The sequence below is a fragment of the Podarcis cretensis genome (genome assembly GCF_951804945.1).
Source record: "Podarcis cretensis genome assembly, chromosome: 8".
NCBI classification, from domain to species: domain Eukaryota; kingdom Metazoa; phylum Chordata; class Lepidosauria; order Squamata; family Lacertidae; genus Podarcis; species Podarcis cretensis.
In genome coordinates, this window is record NC_137177.1 from 11,662,088 (window position 1) to 11,687,415 (window position 25,328).

A 25,328-nucleotide genomic window follows, 5' to 3' on the forward strand; every position below is an offset into this window, starting at 1 on the left:
ACACTGAAAAGCAGTTTACTTTTTGTTGAGCAAGAGGACAGAACACTGCTTGAATGTTTTTCCTAGTTATCCTAGTAAAAACAATAGTTTCTTTCTCTTTTTAATGGAAGTGGAAAATTCAGAGGAGGAACCTGGAATATCCATGAGAAGACCAGGACCCTAAAGGCGACTTACCCTCCCTTCCAGTGCTCACCGCGGGAGGTGGTTCCCCCCATCATTCAGCCTGGACACTGAGGTCCAGCTCCGAGGGTCTTCTGACAGTTCCCTCCCACAAGAAGTGAAGCTACAGGGAACCAGGCAGAGGGCCTTCTCGGCAGTGGCACCCACCCTGTGAAACGCCCTGCCATCAGATGTCAAGGAGATAAGGAGCTACACAACTTTTAAAAGACATCTGAAGGCAGCCCTGTTTCGGGAAGTTTTTAATGCTTGACATTTTATTATGTTTTTATCTATTGCTGGAAGCTGCTCAGATGGGCAGGGTATTATTATTATTATTATTATTACTATTATTATTATTATTATTATTATTATTATTATTATCATCATCATCATCATTATTTTGATTATTATCATCATTATTATTTTGATTATTATCATCATTATTATTATTATTATCATCATCATCATCATCATCATTTTGATTATTATTATCATCATTATTTTGATTATTATCATCATCATTATTTTGATTCTCCTAAATAATTTGGCATCACCAACAAACTTGACTCCTTCCCCGCTTTCCCATACCCCTATTTATACATAACTGGGTCCAAATAGCATGGCATGGCAGAAGGTGCAAAGATGAGAGCTAAAGGTTGCTTTTTTTCTAACATCGATCATGTGCACAAAATAAATAAAAAGAGGCATACTTTTGCTTTCCAACATACGCTACATCCTCTCCTTCCCACCACCTCCCAAGCTACACTACAAAGGAGTAAGATATTGCACTACAGATGCTAGACCCTAGTTTGTGTGACTTTAGCACTACGAAAATCTATTCTATAGAACACTCTTTGGAAAGGCCCAATATGTTTGGGGAGACCCCAGCAGCTCAGATCAGAAAGTGAAACCTTGCAAAAGGAGGGCCTAGGCAACCACTCGCCCAGCTTCACAAAGTTGAGAAGCAGGGAATAGAAATAACAAAACAAAACAAAACTTCCATAGATTGTTAAAACCAAAGTCATCCATTTCAGTTCCTGGCCCGCAAGATCCCCACAAATCAAATTACCTAATCCTGCCCTTAGTGAACGTGCTGCCAGTAGAGGATGCAGCCAAACAAGGCACACACAACACTGCGAGGTACCTGGGAGGGGAAGGTGTGATTTGGATGCAAATGGAGAGAGTCAGAGGGTGGACTTCCCCACTCTGGGCACTTTTGGTCCCGTGCTAGAACTGCACGTAGCTTAGCTTGAAGTGGGGAAAAATCTCTTTCTTAATAACAACCAGCCCCAGCTGAGGAACACAACTGTGACCATTTCGGGCACGGCTGGGCCTACATACTATGATAAGCGAAAGTGATCGAAGTCAACTCTCCCTCCACCCCCACTATTCACAATGGAAAGCTTTAGTGAGCAGGTTTTACACTGCTTTTCTCGCTCCAGTCTGGCCTAAAAGCTGCCTCACCCAAGACAATTTTTAAAAAGGAACGCCCTCCTTGCTTCCAGGGTCTCTTTTGCCCTCTCCTGGCCCTCCAGCTCCTACCTGGACCAGCCCTGCAGTGCAGGACAGGGATGGGGGGCGTAGAGAGTTGCCTTCCTCTTAAGATGTCTTTTCCGTTTCCCACCCCCAAGACTGGAGCCTTATCACCGGCTGTTCCTGTCTGATTTGCATATGCTTAATGAGTCACACTCTAATAAGGAAGCCCTGTTGAGCTAGGCTAGACCTCAGCATGCGATGTGGGGGGCAGTTGACGGGTGGAGAGTCCAAGAAAAAGTCGGGCCGCCCCCTGAGTTGGGTCCTCTCATTAAATGAGTAACATCCACCAAATTGTAGCCGAAGTGCATGTGTAACAGCGGTAGCTGCACATTAAGTCCATTACAGGCAACCATTTTGCTACCTTCCGTGTGGCAAAAATTCTCCTGACAAGACGATATACAAACAGTTATACGTTTCCCAAGATGCAGTTTGGTCATCTGTATTGGTGCCCTGCATCATTCTGTCAAAGGCTGAGGAGAATTTTACCACGCTTATTTATTTATTAGATATATTAGTCACCTCATAAAACACATCCTCTAGGCAACGTGCAGCACCGTATTCTGCACCTGATCAGAAATCTGGGGGGAGCAGCTGTGGGGATGGTAGAGGATGGCAAGGATTCTTCTTGCAGCCAGGCAGTGTGGCACAGAGAGTTCGTGCCAATGGGCAAACTACTCTGAGGCGAGCTCTCTCTCACCTGGGTTAGTTTGATCGCCTAACTCCACCAGAAAGGAGAATTTTTGCCATGCATGCGTTGGAAAACATGAAATCTGAGGTCCGGCACCGAGGGCCTTCTGGCGGATCCCTTGCTGCAAGAAGCCAAGTTACAGGGAACCAGGCAGAGGGCCTTCTTGGTAGTGGCACCCACCCTGTGGAACGCCCTCCCACCAGATGTCAAAGAGAAAAATAACTACCAAACTTTTAGAAGACATCTGAAGGCAGCCCTGTTTAGGGAAGCTTTTAATGTTTAATAGGTTATTGTATTTTAGTGTTTTGTTGCAAGATGCCCAGAGTGGCTGGGGAAACCCAGCCAGATGGACGGGGTATAAATAATAAACTACTATATAATCTCACCAGAAGCTGCCACTGCAGTTGCTATGCAACCTTGTGGGAGCGCCGTCCCACAGTATTCTGCCACCCGAGGCGGTTGCTTCACTCTGCCTCATGAGTGGGCTGGCCCTGCGCACTCATGTGTGTAGGGCTGGGGGCTCTGTGGCCCTCCAGATGTTGGCCGCTGAGTCGCACGAGCCTCAGGCATCTGCCACATTCACACCATATGGTTTAAGCTCTTTAAGCGGTCACGGCTTCCCCCTAAGAATTCTGGCAAAAGTAGTTTGTTAAGGGTACTGAGAGTTGTTAGGAAACCCCCATTTCCCTCATGGAATGACAGTTCCCAGAATTCCCTGTGAGGAGGAGTAGACTGTTAAACCACTCTGGAAATTGTAGCACTGTGAGGGGACTAACAAACAGACTCCTATTCCTCTTACAGAGATACCATTCCCAGAGTGGTTCAACAATCAATCCCTGTTCCCAGAGAAATCTGGAGACTGTAGTTCTGTAAGTACAATAGAGGTCTCCTAACAATTCTTAGCATTATGGTTCCCAGGGTTCTTTGGGGGAAGCCATGATTGTTTAAAGTGATATAATACTGCTTTAAATGTACAGTGTGGATGGGGTCAAATACACACCAAGATTCCCCAAACTCTCCTTCCTGCTCTGCCTTCTAGCACCCTTCAATTAGCCCCATGCTGAGAGAAATAAGCAAAGCATTCTGGGTAAAAAGTGGGACATGCAATAAAATGTTGCAGAGCAGTATGCTCTTGGTTCAGGGTTCCAGCCAGTCATGCCATTTTCCCGGATACTTGATTTCATCCCCACTCCAGTGGACATTCAAAATTCTGTAGCTACCAAGTGTGCTGTTCTGGAGTCTCTCCCCCCAAAAAACTACTTTTGCAAAGCACAAGATGCTTCCAAGCTGGCCAATACCTCCCTTATTGCTGTTTTGGCTTCCTAGGGAATGGCACTCATGAGTTCACTATTAGTAGGTATGATAAGAATGTTATTGGTCGCTTCCAGGCAACCTTTTTAATGAGCATCTAGGCTGCTTTGTTTGCAGAAAGATTAGACCATGTTGGCTATTTAATAAGTACTCATCATGATTTGGTTGTGGGGAGATCAGATGACGTTTCATCAAGTGAGTGTTACCCCACATATTCCAGTGCATTTTCCTCATTTCTTCCATTTGGAGCAGGTCTGCTTGGGAGGGGTCAGTTTCCGAGAATCGTATGCGCACAGAACCAACTCCTTCTCCTTGGTTGGCCTACAACAACACTACCCCAATAGGCAGATCAGAGGCATTGTCTTCAACCATGAAAACCCTCTTGAGCCTTCCCGGTCCACTGAAAGAATTTTCCACCTTTGAGGCAGTTAGTCAATGGCACAGTGAGGCAAGAGAAGGAGACAATGAACTTCCAGGAGTAATTTGTGAACCCCATGAGATGCTGAAAACCCTTCTTGGTTCAAGGTGGCTGCTGGGTCAAACCACACTATGCTTTTCCTGGGTCCATCTCGGTGGCAATGGGGATGCTCCGGTACCATAGACACAGTGTAGGGACAGTGTGGTTGTAGCTTGCCACTTTCTTGCAGGACACATCCTGAAAGATGAGATACTTGACTGGGAGTTTGTCCTTGTTTGCTGTGAAAGGGGGCAAGGTGTTTTCAGGGGAAGAAAGCGCAGTGGCTGCGGCCAACACATCCTCTGTTTTCTTGTAGTACTGCTGATAGAAGTGAAAATGCCAGGGCCGCTGCTTCCATGAGATGCACAAGTTGTGGTGAGTGCACCAGGGCACCCCCCCCCCCCCGCATAATGGGAAAGCATGGTGGGGTTGCCAGGTAAAATGTCAGCTCTTCTTGGGGGTCCAGCAACCTCAGGAGTAGCAGCTGCAGTCGCCCGCATGATTGTGCCAGGCACCATTGTTCTACTGTCAATGGCATCCATGAAGAGTGACTCACTGAGCTCCCATGAATCAATGCCCTGCTGATTGGCAATGTCCCAATCCAGGAAACTGCTAGAGGGTCCTGAGTCTATCATGACTCAAGTAGGCACCCCTTTCCCCAAAGGGGTGTGCAAGACAGTAGGCAGGGTGATGGCTGATTTGAGTGGTGGTGGAGCTTCAGTGGCCTTCTGGGAAGGTCCACACTCCTTCTTTGGTCCCAGCTCCCAGACCTCTAAAAGAGTTAGGATTTTGAGTTTTCTAGTACCAGAGTCTTAACAACCACCTTGGCTGAACACACCATGGCACAGTGCCTCACCTTCCCACAACAGAGGCACGCACACTTCTTTCACCTTCCTGTCTTCTCATCCTCCATCAACTGGGGACATGCTATTCCGATCTGCATAGGTTCCTCCCCTGAAACTGATGATGTTCACACACTACAATGGGAAATATGTGCCGGAGCATGGTACTGGAATTCCAGGCAACCTTCAGGTCTACCACCTATTTTCAGGCACAGCTGAATGAGGGATGATCAGATGCCAGGGAGATGTTTGCCCCAACTCACCAAGGATCTCGTCATTTATCCCCAACTGGTCCTGCACCATATACACCTTGTCATTCCAATTCCAGTCCTGGGCCTACAGTCTAAACACACTGGTGTAATCACCCACTGATTCTCTCCCACGCCTCTGATTCTGAAGCCAACGTGTGGGTGACTCCTTCTTCTAAGGGTGCTGGAAGGACTCGACCATGGTTGCAATGAAGTTGTCCTAGTTATTGCCATGCAGTTATTGGTCACCAGTCTTGATGTGAGGTCCAGGCTTGTAGGGGTTGAATCAAACTGTCCTGGTCCTCACTGCAAGCAAATGGGCTGGTTCACACTGGCTTGATCTGACTAGGAGTGTCTGATGTCATGAGGTGAAACAGTCCTCTGCCAACCCTGCCCTGGATCCAGCTCTCCACTCCTTAGACTTCTGGCCTACTCCTCAGGCTCAGGCGCATCTCAGAGTCTCAATGTCACATTCCCCATTCTGCTAGCAAGCTCCCCAGGTTCATCCATTTCCAACTCCCCGAACTCCACCCATTCGTCATCAGAATCCAACCATTCCCCTCCATGATATCTCCATGGGACTCATGGCAATCAAGATCTAGAAGGGGGTGATGTAGATGTGAAGCAACATCAGAAGTTAAAGAAGGTACAAAACAATACTGAGGAATATTCACAATTAGCTAGCCTCCTTTTAAAATGACAATGGCAAGCAGAAATAAAACAGCTGAAGCTTATTTTTCCCTGCTGTGTTGATGAAATGATGGGCAAAAGTTCACCTACTCCATTTCTGAGTGTCAAACTGCTGTTAGAGGCAGGGGAGTAACTGCAGGAAGAACAGGTAGTAGCACTGTACACAGAATGATCAATATAAGTGGAACTCATTGCTGCAAGCAACCTACAGTAAGGCGACCGATAGTGAGAATGATAAAAATCAGCAGTTTCTATAACCTCTGATCAAAGATAATGGAGAGGCAGTAGGTATGTATGAGTAAGAGGCAAGCAAGTTGGTTTTGAGAAAGAATAATAAGCTAAAGGGTTACATCCCACCCCACCCACAAGATACACAAACATGACATCCAAACTCACCTTCTCTGAATGTTGTTAATTCTGTACCAAAAATGGAAAACCCATATTTTCAGATTAAATGACCTTCCCATCAATGGGCTCGTTCATTCAATTTACAAATGCAAAGAATTAAAGTACCATTCTTAAACCCAAAAGGATTAGATTTTGTTGATCAAACCCTATCAGGAATTGGTATGTGCACACACACACCCCAAACTCCTAGCAAGACTTCTGTGACAAACAGAAAATTTAAATGGCAACACGTTTTCTGATGTGGATAGGAGAACCCTTCTTTATTGAATTTCTGCCTGTCAGGGAGTTCCGGGATCAAATATTACAAAGGACTAAGAAATGCTCGGACGTGGGTGGCGCTGTGGGTAAAACCTCAGCGCCTAGGACTTGCCGATCGCATGGTCGGCGGTTCAAATCCCCGCGGCGGAGTGAGCTCCCGTCATTCGGTCCCTGCTTCTGCCCACCTAGCAGTTCGAAAGCACCCTTAAGTGCAAGTAGATAAATAGGTACCGCTTTATAGCGGGAAGGTAAACAGCGTTTCCGTGTGCTGCTCTGGTGCCGGTTCGCCGGAGCAGCCTCGTCACGCTGGCCACGTGACCCGGAAGTGTCTGCAGACAGCGCTGGCTCCCGGCCTCTAGAATGAGATAAGCGCACAACCCTAGAGTCTGTCAAGACTGGCCCATACAGGCAGGGGTACCTTTACCTTTACCTTTAAGAAATGCTAAAGACGCAGGAGCCCAGCAAGATGAAAATGTGGCAGTCCTAAAATATTTTGACAGTGGGTAAGAATTATGTCAGTTTCTCTGTTATTTATTTACAATTACTTACTCAGCTTATGAATTACTTCCCATGAAATCATTTCAAAATAATTAACAATAAAAAACATAAACAATTAATAGAAATTCAAATCAAGTATATCTACCATCTAAAAATCTTTGCTTAAAAGGCTTATGAAAAAAGGAAGGCGCTGAAAAATTAGGTGCCGAAAAGACAAGAGAAATGACACTTGTGTGGCATGTACAAGGAGGTAGTTCTGCAGAGGTCTTTCTCACTGGGGAAATACAGTCTGAGTGCATAACACCAATCCCGGCCCAACTGCACTGGCTGCCAATTAGTTTCCGGGCCCAATTCAAAGTGCTTGTTTGACCTATAAAGTCTTATGTGGCTCAGGACCCCAATACCTCAAGGACTGCCTCTCCCCATATGAACCAACCCAGACCCTGAAATTGTCCTCTGAGGCCATTCATGGGAGGCCCAGAGGGCAGCAACAGGAGAACGGGCCCTGTCAGTGGTGGCTCCCTGTTTGTGGAATGCTTTCCCTGGTGAGGCTCGCCTGGCACCATCATTACATTACATTACATTACATTACATTACATTACATTACATTACATTACATTACATTTTCCCCCAGGCCTTTGGCTTTTAATTTTCTGTAGCTTTGAGTGGGTGGCATAAGAGCCAACTCCTGGGGGTTGTGGGGGCATTGGCCCCCCAAAATAAAATATTTTACAGGGCCAGGCCCCCACAAAGTTGATGGGCATTCCTATTCAAATGGTGTGTGCACACTGAATCATGTTATCAATTTTGCGGTGCGGGGCTTACCTGGGCCCCCACAATATTTTATTCAAGTTGGCACCCCTGGTAGGTGGGATGCTTTAATCTAGCTTTTTTAAAAAACAGATCTGCCATTTAGATTTTTCTTTGTTTTTTTATGCCACTTTTCATGGATGTGTTTGTTTATATACTGTAGGTTGCTTTGGCTTGCCTTGGTTAAAAAGCGACCAATATATTCAATAAATAAGAAATATAAAAATAATATATGGATCGCAGGAAAAATGTGTTGTGATCTGCAAACAACAACTAAAACTCTGTTCTACTGCAAAGGCTTGTCTTACTGAATTTTTACTTTTCTTGCAAATTCTGTACAGGGCCTAGTACACCGCTGACACTCAACCAAACTGAAATAGCAGTACTAACAGTGGTAATGTGTGCACGTGTGAGATGCTTGGGGTGTTATGCATGGATGTGCATCTATGTGCATGAAGTGAGTAACAGGTGTGTGTGAAAACATATTGTTTATGAACAGGGTTGTTTGTATCTGAGATGTATTTTTACACTATGGCTATCAGGTTACAACCCAGAGATTCTACCTTTTACTTTTTAACCACACAACAGCAGTGAAAGCATGTCCAGCTGCATCTCCTGTCCCAGTAAGTCCTCTGTTTGCCCTCCATCCTCCTTTCTCATTCTTTCAGCAGCTAGATGTGGGAAGGGTTAGAGTAGGAGACCCAGAAGCAGCAACTTCTTCTGCTACGTGAGTATGGTTTAAAGCAGAAGTAAATTCTCTAGGTTAGAATCTGGCAATTCTGTTCTTTACAGTCATCTCAGACTTGTCTGAAGGCAGCTAGTGTCTCCAATACCTGTAGCATTCCTAGAATCCTAGAACTGTAATGTTGGAAGGGGCCACAAGGGTCATGTAATCCAATCCCCTGCAATGTAGGAATCCTTTTGCCCAATGTGGGGCTCCAACCTGTGACCCTGAAATTAAGAGGCTCTACCAACGGAGCCATCCCACATTCAAAGATGCTTCAGCACTAGTCGTCAACTGGTGGGGTTGGTACCCACAAGTCAGTTACTGCACCCTCACCTGAAGTTGGTCAGACCACAGGCACCAAAACTCTTTTGCTTACTCTCTTTTTTAAAAAGGAAGAGAAACACACAAAGAAACAGACAATTGGAAAAGAAGATAAGGGGAGAGAGGCAGAGAGATGTTGCTTCTAAACAATCTATTTCTTGAGCAATCATCCTGATCTATTTGCAAGGAGGTTAGACTATGCTGACTTTTTATTGAGAATTCATTCTGATTTGTTTGCAGGAGACACTGATTCAAAGACGGATTGGGCGGGATGGGGAATCCTATTCAGTTCTTATTTAAAGATGAATTTACATACTTTATGTACTTTCCAAAACAATACACAAACCAAAACACAGTCATTCTTCAAAATTCAGTTCTGTGAATTAGGCAAAATTGCATACAAACAGACATATGTGTGTGTGTGTATATATACTAGGCAAAATTCACACTAAAATGCTGGTGAGTTTTTGTGAGAACTTTTTTCTTCTTTAAGTTGCAAGCTCATGTGGAAATGTGGAGTATTGCATTTAAGACTGGAAAAATGAGAAACTCAGAGAAACCCAAATGGGCAGATTTTGTCATCCTTATTGTCAAGAGGATGTCATCATATGGTTTCCACTTTGCTTACCACAAAAAGTCTGCTTCTTTGGGGAAGCAGGTTTGCTGAGCAAGAACTCCAAATTGTGCAGCCTGAATGTGTCACTATGCGATGGAATCACATCTGAAGATGCTGACACTATGGAAGAGCCCAGAAATGGCGAAAAACAAAGGGAGAAGAAAAACGTACAAATGGCAGAACATTGAAGAGTGGGTCTGAAGTTGCACAGCAGCGTGAAAAAGCGCGTCCTGAATCTGAAAAGGCCCAAGACTGCTGCTTTAGGGAATTAAGACGTTTTCAGGGGTCCTGCCCCTGTGCCTTTAACAGCAGTCAGACATACAAGAATTTCTTCAGAAATCTGTTGGGGAAAGTTTTATCTCCACATCCGGAAGAGCCTCACCAGCTGAATGTCTGAATCTCGAATTAGTGCTATAGAGATACAGGAGCAGGGCCTATTTTTTTTTAAGTGGCAATTTTACCAATTGTCACGTCACTCATGAAATAATTTCAGGAGTTTCCTCCTCGCTATGGCTCTTAAATTTGCACAAGTTCTCTCTCAGGGGAACCCGGCAGCTACAGCCGGACCTGAGAGATGATGCTTCTCCAGCCTCTCCCCTCCTCCACCACAGTCCTCCAAACTGCCGGCCACCCTTTGCTGGCTTTCACTTCTGCTTCCCTTTCACATTTTTAGATGTTTTAAAAACAGACTCCAATTTACTGAAACCCCAGCTAAAAACAGAAGCCCAGAAACCAGCCTCCGGGCAGCGCTCCTCCTACCCCTAACAGCCGGTCCTCATTCTCCTGCCTTGGCTCTCTACAGCACCCTCTGCAGGAAAACACTGGGATGGAAACAGCTAGGGTAGCCGGATACAAAGGAAGGCAGAGCTCTGAGCCATTTTAGTCATTTTGCAGGAAAGGGAATCTGTTTTCGTTCCTGCACGACAAGCTGCACCTGCAAAAATAGTACCGTGCAAGCAGCTATGACAGATACAGGGACAGTGTCTTCTTTTGCATGGGACAGCCTGCTGTCTCCTTGGATTTCAGGAAGCCTTGCAGGAATTTGAAAGCCTGAAGGGAACAGGGAGAGTAAACTGGTTTGTTTGCTTCAATCTACAGTTATGCAGCAATGATGGGGAAGCAGTGATTCTAAAGATGTCGTTGGACTCAAGCTCTTGTCAGCCCCAGCCAGCTCGTTCAATGGACAGGGTTAAAGGAAACTGTGGCCCAGCAACATCACAAGGGCCGCAGGTTCTTCATCAGTACGCTGCAGGACAGAAATAAGTTTGGGACTACCCTCGCAGCCAGCTCGGTTTGCATAGTGACCAGAGCCTGTGCTTTTAACAGTATCTCGCTCTGCAGAAATCAGCAAGTGAAACTTTTCGCAGCAAGGAGATAAGCATCACTTGCTAATGGCTGTACATCAAGTTGTTGCTGAAGGCACAGCTACTGTGGTTGCTTGCAAAGTTGGAAATCTTGGCCTGTGCTCTTAGTCAGGTTGCCACCTTTTCCCCAGCAGGGCTCCTGTGACTTTAACAGCAGAAATTAGGTGTGGCGCTTCCTCCCATCCCACCCCAAAGCCCACATCTCTATGCAGGGACAAAAACATTCCAGCTGGCTTTCTGCCTGGCAGGGAGCTCTTGGGCACAGAAACCCCACTAGAGAAAAGCTAGAATGCTCCCCTCTGTTACAAATACATTCCATCCGTAAGTCCCAGTGTGCTTTTGCCGCTTATCCCCAACTCCATGCTCCAGCCCTGATCTCAGGCCTACTGGAGTCTCTTTCCCCTAACCCTATCCTCTCCCTTCACCTTTGCACTGAGCTGCAGAGAAGACAGGGCTGGCGATAGACAACAGTTTTAAAAAAAAAGTGCTGAAAGTGGGGTGTGACAGGGGCAGCATTGTTTGTGGCCCATGCACTCAGTTTGGCACCAGTATATCCTCTGGCACTTACCTGCCGCCCACAGCCCCGAGTTCACCATGGCAACGATGCTTCTGGTGCAGGAGAGAGAGCATTGGAGAGCCCTGCCTGCCGCTGACAGCCGGTACCTCTTCCAGAGAGGGGAAGAGCGGATGGCGGGACAAGGAAGGGCCTCTGAGCTTGGGGCAGAGCCGGGGGAGTCCCCTGGTGCTTCAGAAGCAAGAACAGTGAATGTGGCAGGAAGCAGCTGGGAGGAAGGAGCCATAGCGGTATGTTGGGGGGTGGGAGCCAAGAACACTGCAAGGACTGGCACACAACAAACACATGTGCGTGGGCATGTGTGTTACCTGCCAATTACCCTTGTTGCCCACAGGTGTTGCCCTCCCCTTTGTGCTTGCCATACCCAGGGCTCTGATGCATACACTCCTGGACACCCAACACAGATGTGGTGTGAAGGGTTCGTGCAAAATGCACTCACCACGGCACCACATTCTCTCACACATGCTGTACTACATACCTGGGCATGAGCACAGACAAATTTTCTCTTGAATCTGGAATAATGCCCAGCCCCAACCCCCAATGTGGGTGGGACCATTTATAATCTTTTCGGCATGCTAGCTGAAGGATTAAAACAGCAACACAGTTCCTCTCCCCAAAACACACACACAAACTAGATCCTGCAACTCCAGTCCTACATCCCACCTCAAATACTGCTTATAGCCAATAGCTTGTCAAGAGCCTTAGGACCTCTCAGTGCTCTTTAGTCCTCTTGGGTCAAGGACTTGTTCTTCCAGACAATCCTTAAAACCTGGCTCCCAGGCCTACTAGGTACTCCTTCTGCTGCTGCTGTCACAATCCCTATCTATTGGTTGGCATGTCCTTAGCAGCGGAAGCATGTGTGCTAATGTAGGACTGGGGAAAAAGGAAACTGAACCCCTTTGGCAGTGGCTGGAGAAATGCTGTCCAGGGCTGTGTACACACAACCCTGCTTGCACTGCATCCTGTGTGCCCTCACCACTGCTTTGGGAAGCAGCGTTCGCACCAGGTTGGTCACAATCCATAGATATTCTGTATCTGCCTTGTCATTTCTTAGGAAAAACTACATTCCTATGCATTCCCCCAACCCCCAACCAGAACCAGCTTCGATCTGATTTTAGGGGGGGGGGGGCAAGCAGCCTAACTGTGTTTTAAGCCAGTAATGTGTACACAGCCCTAGGCAAGTGTCTCAGGTCCCCAGGTGGTACAGCAGGACTCAGACTGTCTGGATGATAAGACAGAGAAACAGCCCTGAAACGGTAAATGCAATCTCTGAGGGTCTGGACCTAGCAATCCTAATCCCATCCTACCTCTTACAGGAAATCTCATAATGATGGTCTTCTTAACTGAATATCCTCACAGCTCATTGTGGACGACTCAATGTGGAGCTTATTATGTTAAGATGGTGAGGCATCTAGTCAACCAGGTTTAGTTATCCCTGAAGAGACAAGAACCACCTTTCTGTCTTCACAATTGGGGTGACTCCAGACTGATGAACCCTGGAAACCCGCCCCAAACATCAGAAATGTGGGGCCTGGCTTGGGTTAACTGGTGATGAGAGAAAACCACTCTGTTTATACTCAGTTTTCTTATTGCATCATATGCTCTAGGGCTGACCTCTGGCATTAGAAACAGATTCTGGGGCTCAGGGTTTATCCACACTTACCTTTCCTCTGCTCTTTCCAGGCACAGTCCACACTTTAAAGCTACGAGTCCGAGCGCCCCTTTTTTTGTCCCAGAGCTTTCCCTGCAACAGCCCGCTCTTTAGCACTCAGTCAGACACAACACTTGAAAGCATGGACCTATGCCTGGAATGAGTGGGGCAAAAGGTAAATGTGGATAAGCTCTAAGCCCTATAAAACCCAAGTAAGTAAGACAACACATAGCTGCTGCTCGATGCTAGAAGTTGGTTCTGCATTTCTGCCAACTCACCACTGGGGGGAAGCAGCATGCCACCAGTTCTCACACTCACCTGTGGCGATGTGGCCTGTTCCAGTCTGCGAGACAGCACGGTCCCACCCAACAGCTCTCCCTTGCACATGATGACCATCACATTTGCTCTCAGCAATGTGACACATGCACAAACACACACACACACACACACACACACACACACACAAGCATCAGTGTATCCACCAAACACTACTACTCACAGTCTCACACATTTGGACAGCCAGGAGTACACTGAGTTTTGCTTTTTTCAGAGGGGTAGCTGTGCGAGTCTCTTGCAGCAAAAACAATGAAGAGTCTTGCAGCTCCTTAAAGACTAGTACATTTATTATGACCGAACCTACAGCCCACTTCATCAGATGTATGAAAGTATTATCTGGAGCTTCAGGTAAAGCTATACATGGCTTGGGATGGGGTGAGGGGGGGGGGGAGTTGTTAAAAGTGAGAAGGAAGGAAAGAAAAAACAGAGAAATACAGACAGTGATAATTATGGATTTATCATTGGTTAGAGGTTTTCGTAATGCAAGTAGTCTGACCTGAGATCATTTATTTACTATATGCAAGATAAGAACGTAAGAAGAGCCTGCTGGATCAGGCCAATGACCCATCTAGTGCAGAATCCTGTTCTCACAGTGGTCAACCAGATCCTTCTGGGACGATCGCAAGCAGAACCTGAGCACAAGAGAGCACTCTCGCTTCCAGCAACTGATATTCAGAAGCATTACTGCCACTGACAATGGAGAAAGAGCACAGCCATCATGGCTAGTGGCCAGTGATAGTTTTATTCTCCATGAAGATGAACCCCTTATATGCAATGTCTACATGGGAGCGATCCATTTGTATTCACAGCTCGGGTCAGCAGCTAATTCTGCCAGAGAGCCACTCTGGAGTGAGGGCTGAAGCGCAAAGGCCCCAATTCATGCTCACCAGCTGCCAAGTCTCATTGCCACATGTTCTGCTTATCCACATCCCACTTTTGCCTTCAGGATTGGCAACTAAGAGGCCAGACTTTGCCCAGGGCAAAGCCCCTAAAATACACGAGAAAGAAATTGTGCGCACACACATCGAGGAACACTGTGACACATGGCCACCCAGACACACCTACAAGCTATGCCCCTAACAAGCCCATGAATAACAATTTTCCAAGACAGAAAATTGCTTACATTCCATCTTGTACACTTTTGCTCTAACCCATTTCAAGTAAAACTTGCGCCGTCCAGAAAATCACACAGACCCCTCTACTAATTTAGGCTTAGACTAATTGGGTGTATGGGAGTTAAAAGCACATATCCACAGCTGCTTATGTAAGTTTAGAGAGCCCAGGAGCTGGAATAAGAGGGTTATGAGCCCCAGAGTAACAGAAACTTCACATACACACACACACACACACACACACAGACACAGACACAGACACACACACAGACACAGACACACACACACAGTACCAGAACTAACAGAGCAGCCTTCTCCAACCTAGTGCCCTCCAGATGCTTTAGACTCCAGCTTCACTTTAAAAGTCTGAACATTGCAAAGAAGTGAAATAACTCTGTTTGAGTCCTTGGAGAGCCACCATCAGTCAAAGTAAGCAATACTGGACTAGATGAACTCTTTATATAAAGACAGCTCTATATACATGTTCACTTAAAAGGGCCCAGCAGCTTGTGAACAAAATCAGGAAAGCATGGATTAAAACAAGTTATTCGTTGAGAGGCCTTAAGTCAGTGATCCAATGTCAGTCCCTGTAAAATGGGAACAGTATGTATGTAAAATACATACAACAGAATGTATGTAAAATGGGAACAGTGCCCTGCCTCACTGAGTCATTGCAAACAACAAAGAAAAACTGCGAAAACAGTTTTGCAACTTTGAAAGTACTGTACAGCTCTTGCCCTGCAAAATAGGAACACTGCAGTTGTGATTTTGAGAAAGGGGATCTATCACTAAAACTAAACTAAACTTCAGCAGCCCAATCCTAAACATGCTTACTTGGAATTATGTCCGATTGAATTTAATGGGAGTTATTGCTTGGTTAGGAGGCTTGGGACTGCAGTCTAAGCAACCAAGGCTGTTTGACTCTACTGTGACAAAAGAACAATGGACCGGTGTTTAATTCTTGGAGTAGGAGTTCCCGAATTAGACTGGCAGCAAAAAGTCCTCATGCTCCATTCTCACTGCATCCTTCACTGTGAGTTAGGTCAGCAGCAGTTGCTAGACAGTGGGATGCCGATGCATTGATGCAGGGTACAAGAAGAAGGCTGAAGTTTGCCCTCAAACTAGGGTATCAAAGTTGTGAGATGTGCACCAGTTTGGGAATGTGATCGCAGGCAGGCTTTCCTTTGACCTAAGGTTTAGCTCAGAGGGCCTCTGAACATGTACAGAGCAACCTCACCACATCTCTGGGATTAGATCCTCAGACTTTCAGGTCAGAAGAGATGCCCGCTCCCAGGCCACCTTGAGTATTAGGACCTCTTTCTGCTGGAGTGGAGAGCTACAGGTTGCGACTGCAACACACCAGCCGAGCTGTTCAGGGGGGCAAAGAGATTCATTAAGGAGCCAGCCATGCTCCCTACCCCCCCCAACAGCTCACAACCCATGCCGTCTATGAGGAACCTGTGGCTGGAATAGCAATAGGCCTGCGGGTCAGCATTGAGGGGCAAGAGCAGAGTCGCCCTGCCCGGTCCCTGTCTCCCTGTCCCCGCGGCTGGCTGAGGCGGGCGGTAATGAGAGGAGACGGCCGGTGTCGCGGGCGCTCCCCCGGGGCTGTGGTTATTGTATGTGACGCGCCGGCTCCATCGCGCTGCTCATATTTCTCCCCCGATCAATACTTTTGACTCCCTACAAGACAATAATCGCTTGTCCGCGGCCGCCAGTCGATCAAATACATTATTAGAGTGCGCTCCCGGGGGAGCAGGGCGGGGGAGGGGAGCAGCAGGCGGGGGGAAAGTACAGGGAATGGGGCAGGTTTTGGGAGGGTGAGGTGGCAGAAGGCACAACAAGTTATGGGGTGGAGTGCAGGGAGAGAAGGAGGGGGTCTGTGGCTCACTACTATCTCTCCCCTTGCCTATACAGGCGGCTGGCATTTTCCACACCAATGTTTGCAGGTGCGCTCCTCTAATGAAGCCTGGGTCCGTGGCACGGGGTTATTCAAACCTCTGCTGTAGATTGTTATCTATATTATTTTGCTGGTTGTGTCGAAACTTCTAGCTTTCCTGAGATTTTCCCCCAAGCGTTTCGCCTGAGGAGAAACCCTGGAATTTCCAAACTCCAAATTTCACTTTGAATGCAATGTGGTGGCAAAAGATCACCGTGAAACGTTGTTCGTCTCATCAATGCCCTTCTGAGTTCCCTTGGGTGTTTCGCCTCTGGAGGAACACAACGCATGTTTGCCTCGAATTTTGCTTCAGGTGAAGTTTCAGTGGCAATCCTAGCCCTAGGTCTAGGCCTGAGGCCTTCTTGGCTGCTCTGTCCTACAGAGAGGTCTTTCCCCTCCTTAAGCGCCTTCTCTTGGGACATAGCTTCATGTTTCTTAGACCAGAGGGTGTTGACAAGAGGACGTTAACGCAAGCGAGCAGCCCTGCTTGTCCCCAGTCTGTTCACAGTATCCGCATTAATATCTTTGCTCAATTGGCAGGTTTGTTTTTTGACAGGCCACAAGGCAGGGGCAAAGAAATTGCCTGTGAGCATGTGCAGAGTGTGTGTCTTATAAGGCCAAGCACACACAAACCATGGCTTCACGCTGGAGAAAAAGGCAAAGAAGGGGGAAACGATATTGTGAGACTCTGATTCCAATCAGTCCCAGCCAACATGGCCCAGTCAGGGATGATGGAAGTTGCTGGAATACAACAACATCAAGAGTGCCACAGAATCTGCATTCTTGGATTAAGGCTAAGGTAACCAGATGCAAAGTAGGAAAGAGAGCTCATGTACCTTTGAGACAGAGCTAGGGAACCACTTCTGGGTCAAATTGTGCCTGAAACCATTAGCCACATTTGACAGATGGGTGGGGCTGATCCATGGTGCATGGGCAAATTACCCAACCCCAGGAGAAGTAGTGTGGCTTGCATCAGGCACCAAATTTAACTCTGGCACACACTGGCAAAGGAATAATCAGGAGCCTTACTGCATCCTCCTAATTATCCCTTTGTGAGTGTGGCTCACATCTGGCACTCTTTGAAAAGGGGAGCTGGTGCGACTTCTGCACCTTTAAAGAGTTGATCAGAAGGGAGGGGAAATATTTAGAACTTATCCTCAGAGAGCTTCAGCACTAAAACATTCCATGGACAAATTTGAAGAGTCATTGTCACAAGCGCTGTATACATTTAGGCCCATTGCTTGCTGTAGGCCAAAACCTGCAAACTGGGGGTGTCCGGGTGAAGGAGGCAGTGGATTTCTACACAAAAAGTGGTGGAAATGGCAAGCTCAAAGTTACTGTAAAAGGACCTTGAAAACTGGAAGAACATGTTGTGCAGAAGGACCAAGGTGATGGGGAATGTGACTTGAGTCCTGACCCGCTGTGCCACACAGGTACATGGTCTCCATCACTTTGGAAACGCAGTGTGTCCACCACAGCCCAGTTAAGGTAAAACTGAAACACAATTCACAAGGGCAGATAATGCTCTACTATGGGCCCTTTGCAGAGGCTGCTGGAAGAACTCTGAGAGGATTTACTAGCTTTTTGGGCTGAGGTATAAAAAGGGGTGTTGGCATTGCAAAGTGTGTCGATGTTACGTTTGGATGTGAAGTCACTGGTATTTTTTCCTTGAGCTGTATGCTCCCTTAAATGTTGATGTACAAATTACTGGGTTGTTGTTGTTTTTAGCATTGTAGCTATATTATACTTTTCATTATGTTATTGTATTACTTATTTAGACTTTGCTTTTATGTTAACTGTTTTTGAGTGTTTTTACACGAAGCACTTTCAGCATTGATGTAGTTGTGGGAAATGTGGCATGTAAATAACCTGACTATGACTTCTTTTGGCAAATGAACTTTCCCCCACCACCTGCATGACAACCTGCTCCTTGGTTAAAGATAGAGAAGTCCAATCCTTCACTGCATTCAGGCCCCTTAGCACTGGAAAGGCAGAATTCAGATGCACTTTCCAAGGCATGTGTGCAATATAAAAGGCAAAGGAAGCCAATGTGTACTTTAATATTTGTGCAGAACAGGGACTTTTCACAGGGCATGCAAGGAGTCACCCTAGTTCAAAAATGAGAGGCTTGAGTTCTGGCATTCCCTGATGGATCTTCCCGGTCTTGGAGGAAACAGTTTGGCCTCTGGGCTTGAGAAGGAGCCATTTAGGGCAAGGGTGCAGATGTTGCTGAACTAAAACTCCCATCAGCCCCCATCAGCATGGCCAATGGACAGGGTTGATGAGAGTTGCAAGGGATTCATTCTAGGACCCTTTGAGTCACAGTCCCTCCCTCAATGCATTCATACAACCACTTGATATAAGGCAGGTATCGCTTTTAATCCTGAGGTAACCTTTATTTCTTCAGACCTTTTCACATGACGCTTTCACAAACTAGGTGGTTGTCATTCATCATACACCTGCATGACCGTGTGAATGCATTGGCAGATACAGAAAACGGATTCTAGCCAATTCTTGATGAGGTGTGGGTTTCACCCTCGGCATTTCCCAAATTCAGCAATATGGCTGTGTGCTACTTCAATGAGCAGTATAGGTTAGGATGGCCATTCTGGATTATAACATACCTAAATCACACTGTTTAATGTGACCCTTTCTGGATTATTTTTCAATGTGAAATCAATCCAGATCTCATTTTTGGACCATGGTCACCAAATTTCAACAGGTGTCTGAATTACAATCCAACATATCCTAGCCTTGCCAACTTTGAGGAACATTGTGTGGTTCATGTTAGGGTTTCACTGTGTAAAACCAAACCAGAAATGGCTGTGTGAACTAGCTATAAACCTTGAAGCACTGTAGGCAGGAACGTATGTGCCCCCCTGTTCTGCAGCCACATAGGACATCTGCAGAAATTGTGGGCACAGATTTTGGCATTCAGATAATCTTAACATTCATCTGTTTTAAAAAATGCAACTTTCTGGACCGTTTTGCTGCAAAGACAGAATTGAAAGTACTTGATGAAATCTCCGAAGCTCCGAAGCTCTATAGATAGCATAGAAGGGAATGCTTTCAGGTTGTGAGGCATACATGAAAAAGACTTGGTTACAGAATAACAGAACTGTAAAGTTGAAAGGGACCCCAAGGGTCATCTAGTCCAGCCCCCTGCAATGCGCTATATGTGAGCGAAACTGGAAGGATAACTCTATTCCACCTTGCTTGTGCGTTTATAGCTCTCTGCATTTACTCTCCTCTTCTGGCTGTCCACATTTCTGTCCTCATCTTTTTTCATACTCATTTGCTTCTTCACATACACACAGAGTCCTTGTTGTCAGCACATTTTTACTATTTGCACTTTCACACTTGTCTCTCCTTTTGCAACAGCAAACACTGTTTGTTCTCCTTAAATTCTGCCTTAAACACACATGTGTCATACATGCCTTATGTCAAATAAACCTTCCTCAACACACTAGTGCTAGTTTCCAGTTTCCCAAAGCACTCAGATCTTCACCAGCTCCAGCCTCCCTACACATGCAGAACCATGTGTGCAGAGAAATCAGCAGCCGTGGGGATGGTCTTTAAAAATGTGTGTAGCTGGGACAGAAGGGAATGTTTTGATTTTGCTATCATCTTTTCTTTCCGTTTGCTCTACTCCGAGTGCGCTCCCACTGCTGGTTTGGGAAATGGTTGTACACACAACATTAGCCAAAATCCATATCTCTCCTGTCGTTTCTTATGAAATACTGCGTTTTGATGTGTTTCCCCCCCAAAGCAGCTTCAATCTGAATAGAGAAAAAGAACCACTTAGCGGAATTTTTAACTGGTAAGGTGTACACAGCCTGGGATAGCTCTTTCCTATGTGGTCTTTTTTGGTTGTTGTTTTCCTTTTAAAATACTCCTCCTCTTGCTTTTTTCGTCCTTTGATATCTCTTTTGTTTTTATAAATCTTAAAAAATAAATAAGGGAGAAAGCAAAGGGGGCATCAAATCACCACATTTGTATGAATGCCTTTTTAAAAAGAATATTCTTGTCTCCCTCCCATCTGTGCCTTGCCAACAATTACACCATTTGGACCATTTTTAATTTCTGTGTGGCACTTCATTTATTTTATGCACTATAAATAACCATCACTGATTGCAAGGAAACGAACTCTGTGAGCATATTTGCAGCTGTACTTGTGGGATGCGTGTGGAGGGGTGATTTTAAAAAGGGCTTGTCCACACAGGACCAAAATGTGGATTTGCACCTGCCTCTCTCCCCATTAATGTTGGGGCATCCACATGACATCCTTCCCATCCCAGTGCTGTCCTGGACATTTCCCTTTTAAAAGGTTGGGTCCCGTCCCCCGTCCCCCGCCATTCTTCAAAATTCCAAAAAGCCCAGAACTGAAAGACCCTGCACTTAAAGGAGGAAAGGTCCGGGACAACAAGACAGGATCCACATTTTCCTTCGGTGTGGATAATCCCCTGGTCTAATCAGAGCCAAAGCTCAGCACTCTTGTTTCAATGCCTAGGCTCAGTAATGTACCTTGATTCTGATCGTGTGCAAAGTGCCTGTTCTAGCACCGCTAAAAAAGCCCGAAGCTCCCTCTAAATATCTGAGTTTAGAGGGCAGGGATTCAAGAAATCAGACACACCAAGCAAATCCCATGCCCATGGTAACAACATGCCAAAGGCCCAGGTAGTCCACAGTGGGTCAGGGAGAAATCATGGACTCAGGGCAGGAAGAAAAGTCCGTGCAGCAGAATGCTGTGCAAACCCGTAATCATACTTTCTTCCTTTCATTGCTTCACATGCTTTCAGTTATGTGCCAATGCTGTGCCCTTGTCTAAACAAGTCCTTCATGGCTTAGTTGGTTAGAGCATGGTGCCGATAATGCCAAGGTTGCAGATTTGATCCCCATATGGGATAGCTGCATATTCCTGCATTGCGGGGGTTGGATTAGATGATCCTCAGGGTCCCTTCCAACTCTTACCATTTTAAATGCTCGGTATCTAACATCACTTTTTCAAAAGGGGGAAAGGATCCTCCTTACTCATTCAGGCATACATTTGTGTTGATGTTTGTAATGGCAGCTTGGGGTGCTTACTTTTCATTAGCTCTGCTAGCAGATTTGAAAATGCAGGAAACTCCCTTATGAAGATGTGCTACGAAGATGGTGAAACTTTATTTAGATGCAGGCAGAAATGGGCCATGAAAGACAATTTAAACTGAATGTTTGTACATGCGTGTGTAGGAAAGTGGGGGGGGGGGAGGACACAAGCCTTGTCAGCTTGTGAAGCTCATTTTGATTATTTATACTTTCTCCTGCAATTAAAAAGTATCATCAAGCTGAACTGAAGCGCCCGTGAAACAGAGAGACATACACACAGAGAGAGAATGTTTGCCAGTTAGTATTCAAGTGTAAAAGTGTGTTTTGAGCAGATTTATGGGGAGAAAAACTAGGGTGAAAAAGCCCAGAAATAAAATTAAAAGGCACAAGCATGTGAGATGAAGCATTGATTCATGTTCAGGATGACGTGTACACAAACGAGTAGGTGAACATGATGGTGGAATTAAACATGAGAGAATATAGGATAATGAATAAGGAGTGTGGCTTAATACATATGGCTGCATGTGAAAGTAGAAGCACACATCAGAACTGATTCAAGCAACTGCTTTATTGCTCATTTGCGATGTAGGAAGCCAAAGCCGGCTCCCTTTGCTACATGACGGAGGGCGCTTATGGAATTATTTCAACACCCATTTCAACAACTCAGCCTCTGGATCACTTGGAACTTTTCTGAGGATGAAGGAGAGGTGATCTGGAGATGGGATTGGAATAATCACACAATCCTCTCGTCCTGCTGAGAAGTCAGATGGGCTTCTAATCACAAATTAGCCAAAAATGGTTGCATCGGTCTATGTTATGTATCCGGGATTGTGAGAGAGTAGTTACCACAGAACACAGGCCACCTCCTCTGTATGTGCATGGTGTACAACTGCACACTTGAGTATTTCCCTTCACCTTCCACTCATATCTCCAGATTTCTCCTTATGAAATGTTTCAGAAACTGTTCTAAGTCCCCACAAAGCTTCTGTTCTCTTCTGTCACCCCCAGTCTGGGACACAAGTCATGATCCAGCACCTGAATCCCAATACATGGTCCAGCACGATAAACCATCAGTTAAACTATGTATACCGTAATTCTCATTCGGACTGCGATCAGGACAGAACAACGCCTGGCAATACATGGTGGGGGGAGGTGGTACATATACTGGGACTTTTCCTCAATTTTGATATGGGTTCAGTACATTGGGAATGATGCCCAGACTCGAGACCCATGCTCACGCCACCCCCAATATCACTGAGAATCACATTTAACCCATAAGCGTACATCGAAAGGGTGAAAAATGAATCCCGTCCTCTTTGCCTCTCTTTAACGGTCCTAGCTGTGAGTAAGGAGGGATATCTAATGTGTGTTAAGGGGTAACTAATCCATGTTAAGGGATCTGGAGTATGCCCCCTATGATAAGGGAAATTTGAGAAATGGGTGTGTACAGGGGGGGTGGCTTCCGATGAACAATGGTCCCCTTCAACAAACTACAAAGAAAAGAAAGGGTGGGGGACAGGGGGCAGAAAGGGAGAGGAATAGGGGACACTGGAATTTGCAGTGAGATATTATTTTGGAGGGATAAAACTGAAGCAGGGATGATAAATAGGATTAATATGATGGGGTGTGGGGAACCAGCCCCCAAGCTGCAGCATCCCTTCCCATCCCCCAGCGGCTGCGCTTTGTTGGGGGGGGGGGCATCCGTCAGCCCAAGCGCCTGACAATGAAAATGGTTTCGAGCCACGGCTGCCGATCGATACTGTGCAGGGGGAGAGAGGGGGGCTGGAGCTACGGCAGGGCCAGGCCTCTCGCTCACTCGCTGGCTCTCTCGCCCTCCCCCCCACCTTTTCCACCCGACGATTTCTCCCTTCTCCTCGCTTCAGACGCATTTCATTTTCTTTCCTATTCCATTCCCTGGTTTCTGCGTTGCAGCAGACTGGGGGGTGGTGGAATGGTAGGGGGGGGCAGGTGACATCCCCACCCTGTCTAGTCTCTCTCTCTTTCTCCTCTCCCTCTCTCTGTGTCACGATTTCGCAGTTCTCAGCATGCCTTGGCAAAGCTATAATAGTAATAATAATTTTTTTCAACAAAAAAAAAGCAATAACAGCAGCAAAACCTGGGGGAACAGCTGGACTTATTTCCTTCTCCCCCCCCCCCCCACCCTACACCATTAAACTAAAACCTGGACCAAGAACCAAGAAGTGACCAAAATCCCTTCTCTCTGGCCTCCAGAAGCCACTTACAAAGAGGCAGGTACCTCCACCGCCATCCTCAATGGTGCAGGTGGGAGGAAGACTCCCTGCCAAGGTCACACAAATACAATGGCTGAGCTGGAAGCAGCGGCACAAGTCCTAATTCCCACCCCTCTCTCTAGCCCCACACTGTGCCACAAACCCATGGGTTTAGCTAGTCCACTGAAGACCCCATTCGCTCTCCTAGAGCTGGGAACAGCCCCCAAAGGTCAAGCGCTGAATCCCTGTCTCGGACAGGGACTAGGCCAAGTTCTGCTTCCTTAGCAAACCCACCCAGCTTACCACAGTGTTCTCCACCAGTCGTATTTGCCCAGGAGTCTGATGCTGTCTCTTCTCCCCTAAACCCCCTTTTCCATCTTCCTACATATCTGATCTTGGGCACTTTTATCTCCTTCTCCATCTCCCATTCCCCTAATGCCTAGTGCTACATGTATTTCTCTGCCTTCAACTACACACCACTTCTCTCTATATAAACCCAGTTCTTTCTTTCTTTCTTTCTTTCTTTCTTTCTTTCTTTCTTTCTTTCTTCCCTCCACATTCCACCTTCTGCCTCCCTTTGTCTTCAAAGCATTTCCCTAAGTCCATGTCTTTCCACTTGAGTCTTCCCTATACCCCGTCCTCACAAGACATCAGCCAGCCCTCAAACTCACCTCCTGCCCTAACCAACAAGTGTGGCTGTGTGTACACATTACATGCTTGAAAGGCTGCTCTTTGTCTCAATTCGGATCAAAGCCGGTTTGGGAGGAAACGCATCAAAATGCAGTCTTTCATGAGAATCGGCAGGATAAATATGGATTGTGGCTAACATTGTGCATATACCACTTCCCAAACCAGCGGTGGGGGGGGGGGAATGACTGGATGAAGAGCAAATGGGAGGGTGTGCGCAAACTGTATTGGTGCACACAGCATTCCCATCCTCACCAACAACCTTGTGAGGCAGCTTAAGCTCAGAGAGAGGGCTTATCCACACCACAACAAAATGTGAATTTGTGACTGTCTCCCCATTAATGCAAGGGCGCAGTCACAGGACATTCTCCCCATGCCAGTGTTTCTCACACCTTTCCCTTTTAAATGCTGGGTGTTCTTTTGCAATCCTTAGAAAGTCTAAAATACCCAAGAACAACAACAAACCCCCCCTGAATTTAAAGGGGTGGGGGAAGGTCCTGCACAACATTAGGGTGAGGAGGACATAATGTTGGACACCCGCCAACATTAATAAGGAGACAGGTAGGTGCAAATTCACATTCAACTCTTGTGTAGTATGGACAAGCCCACAGAATCTTGCCCCCTTCCAATAAGTTTTGTGGCCGAATAGGCATTTGAACTTGGGTTTCCCACATCCAAATCCACTACACCACATCGGTTTACTCTACAGTAGGTTGAAAGCTCTGTACTGTGCAGCAAGAGTGAGCAGAAGATAAATTGGGATCTACTGACAGGCTT

The 25,328-nt window shown here is 46.3% G+C and overlaps 1 protein-coding gene across 10 annotated transcripts in view; it reads right to left on the reverse strand.

Moving 5' to 3' along the window:
• The window catches only part of POU2F2 (POU class 2 homeobox 2), a 110,065-nt gene that overhangs the window by 30,420 nt on the left and 54,317 nt on the right, over positions 1–25,328 (reverse strand). Inside the window, exon 1 of one of the 10 annotated variants that reach the window (XM_079985458.1) lies at positions 3,384–3,507. The exons of the other annotated variants lie outside the window; for them this stretch is intronic. The gene's annotated coding sequence lies outside the window, so the exon portion shown is untranslated. Of the gene's footprint in view, positions 1–3,383; positions 3,508–25,328 lie in introns of those variants that run through there. 10 annotated transcript variants of the gene reach the window in all.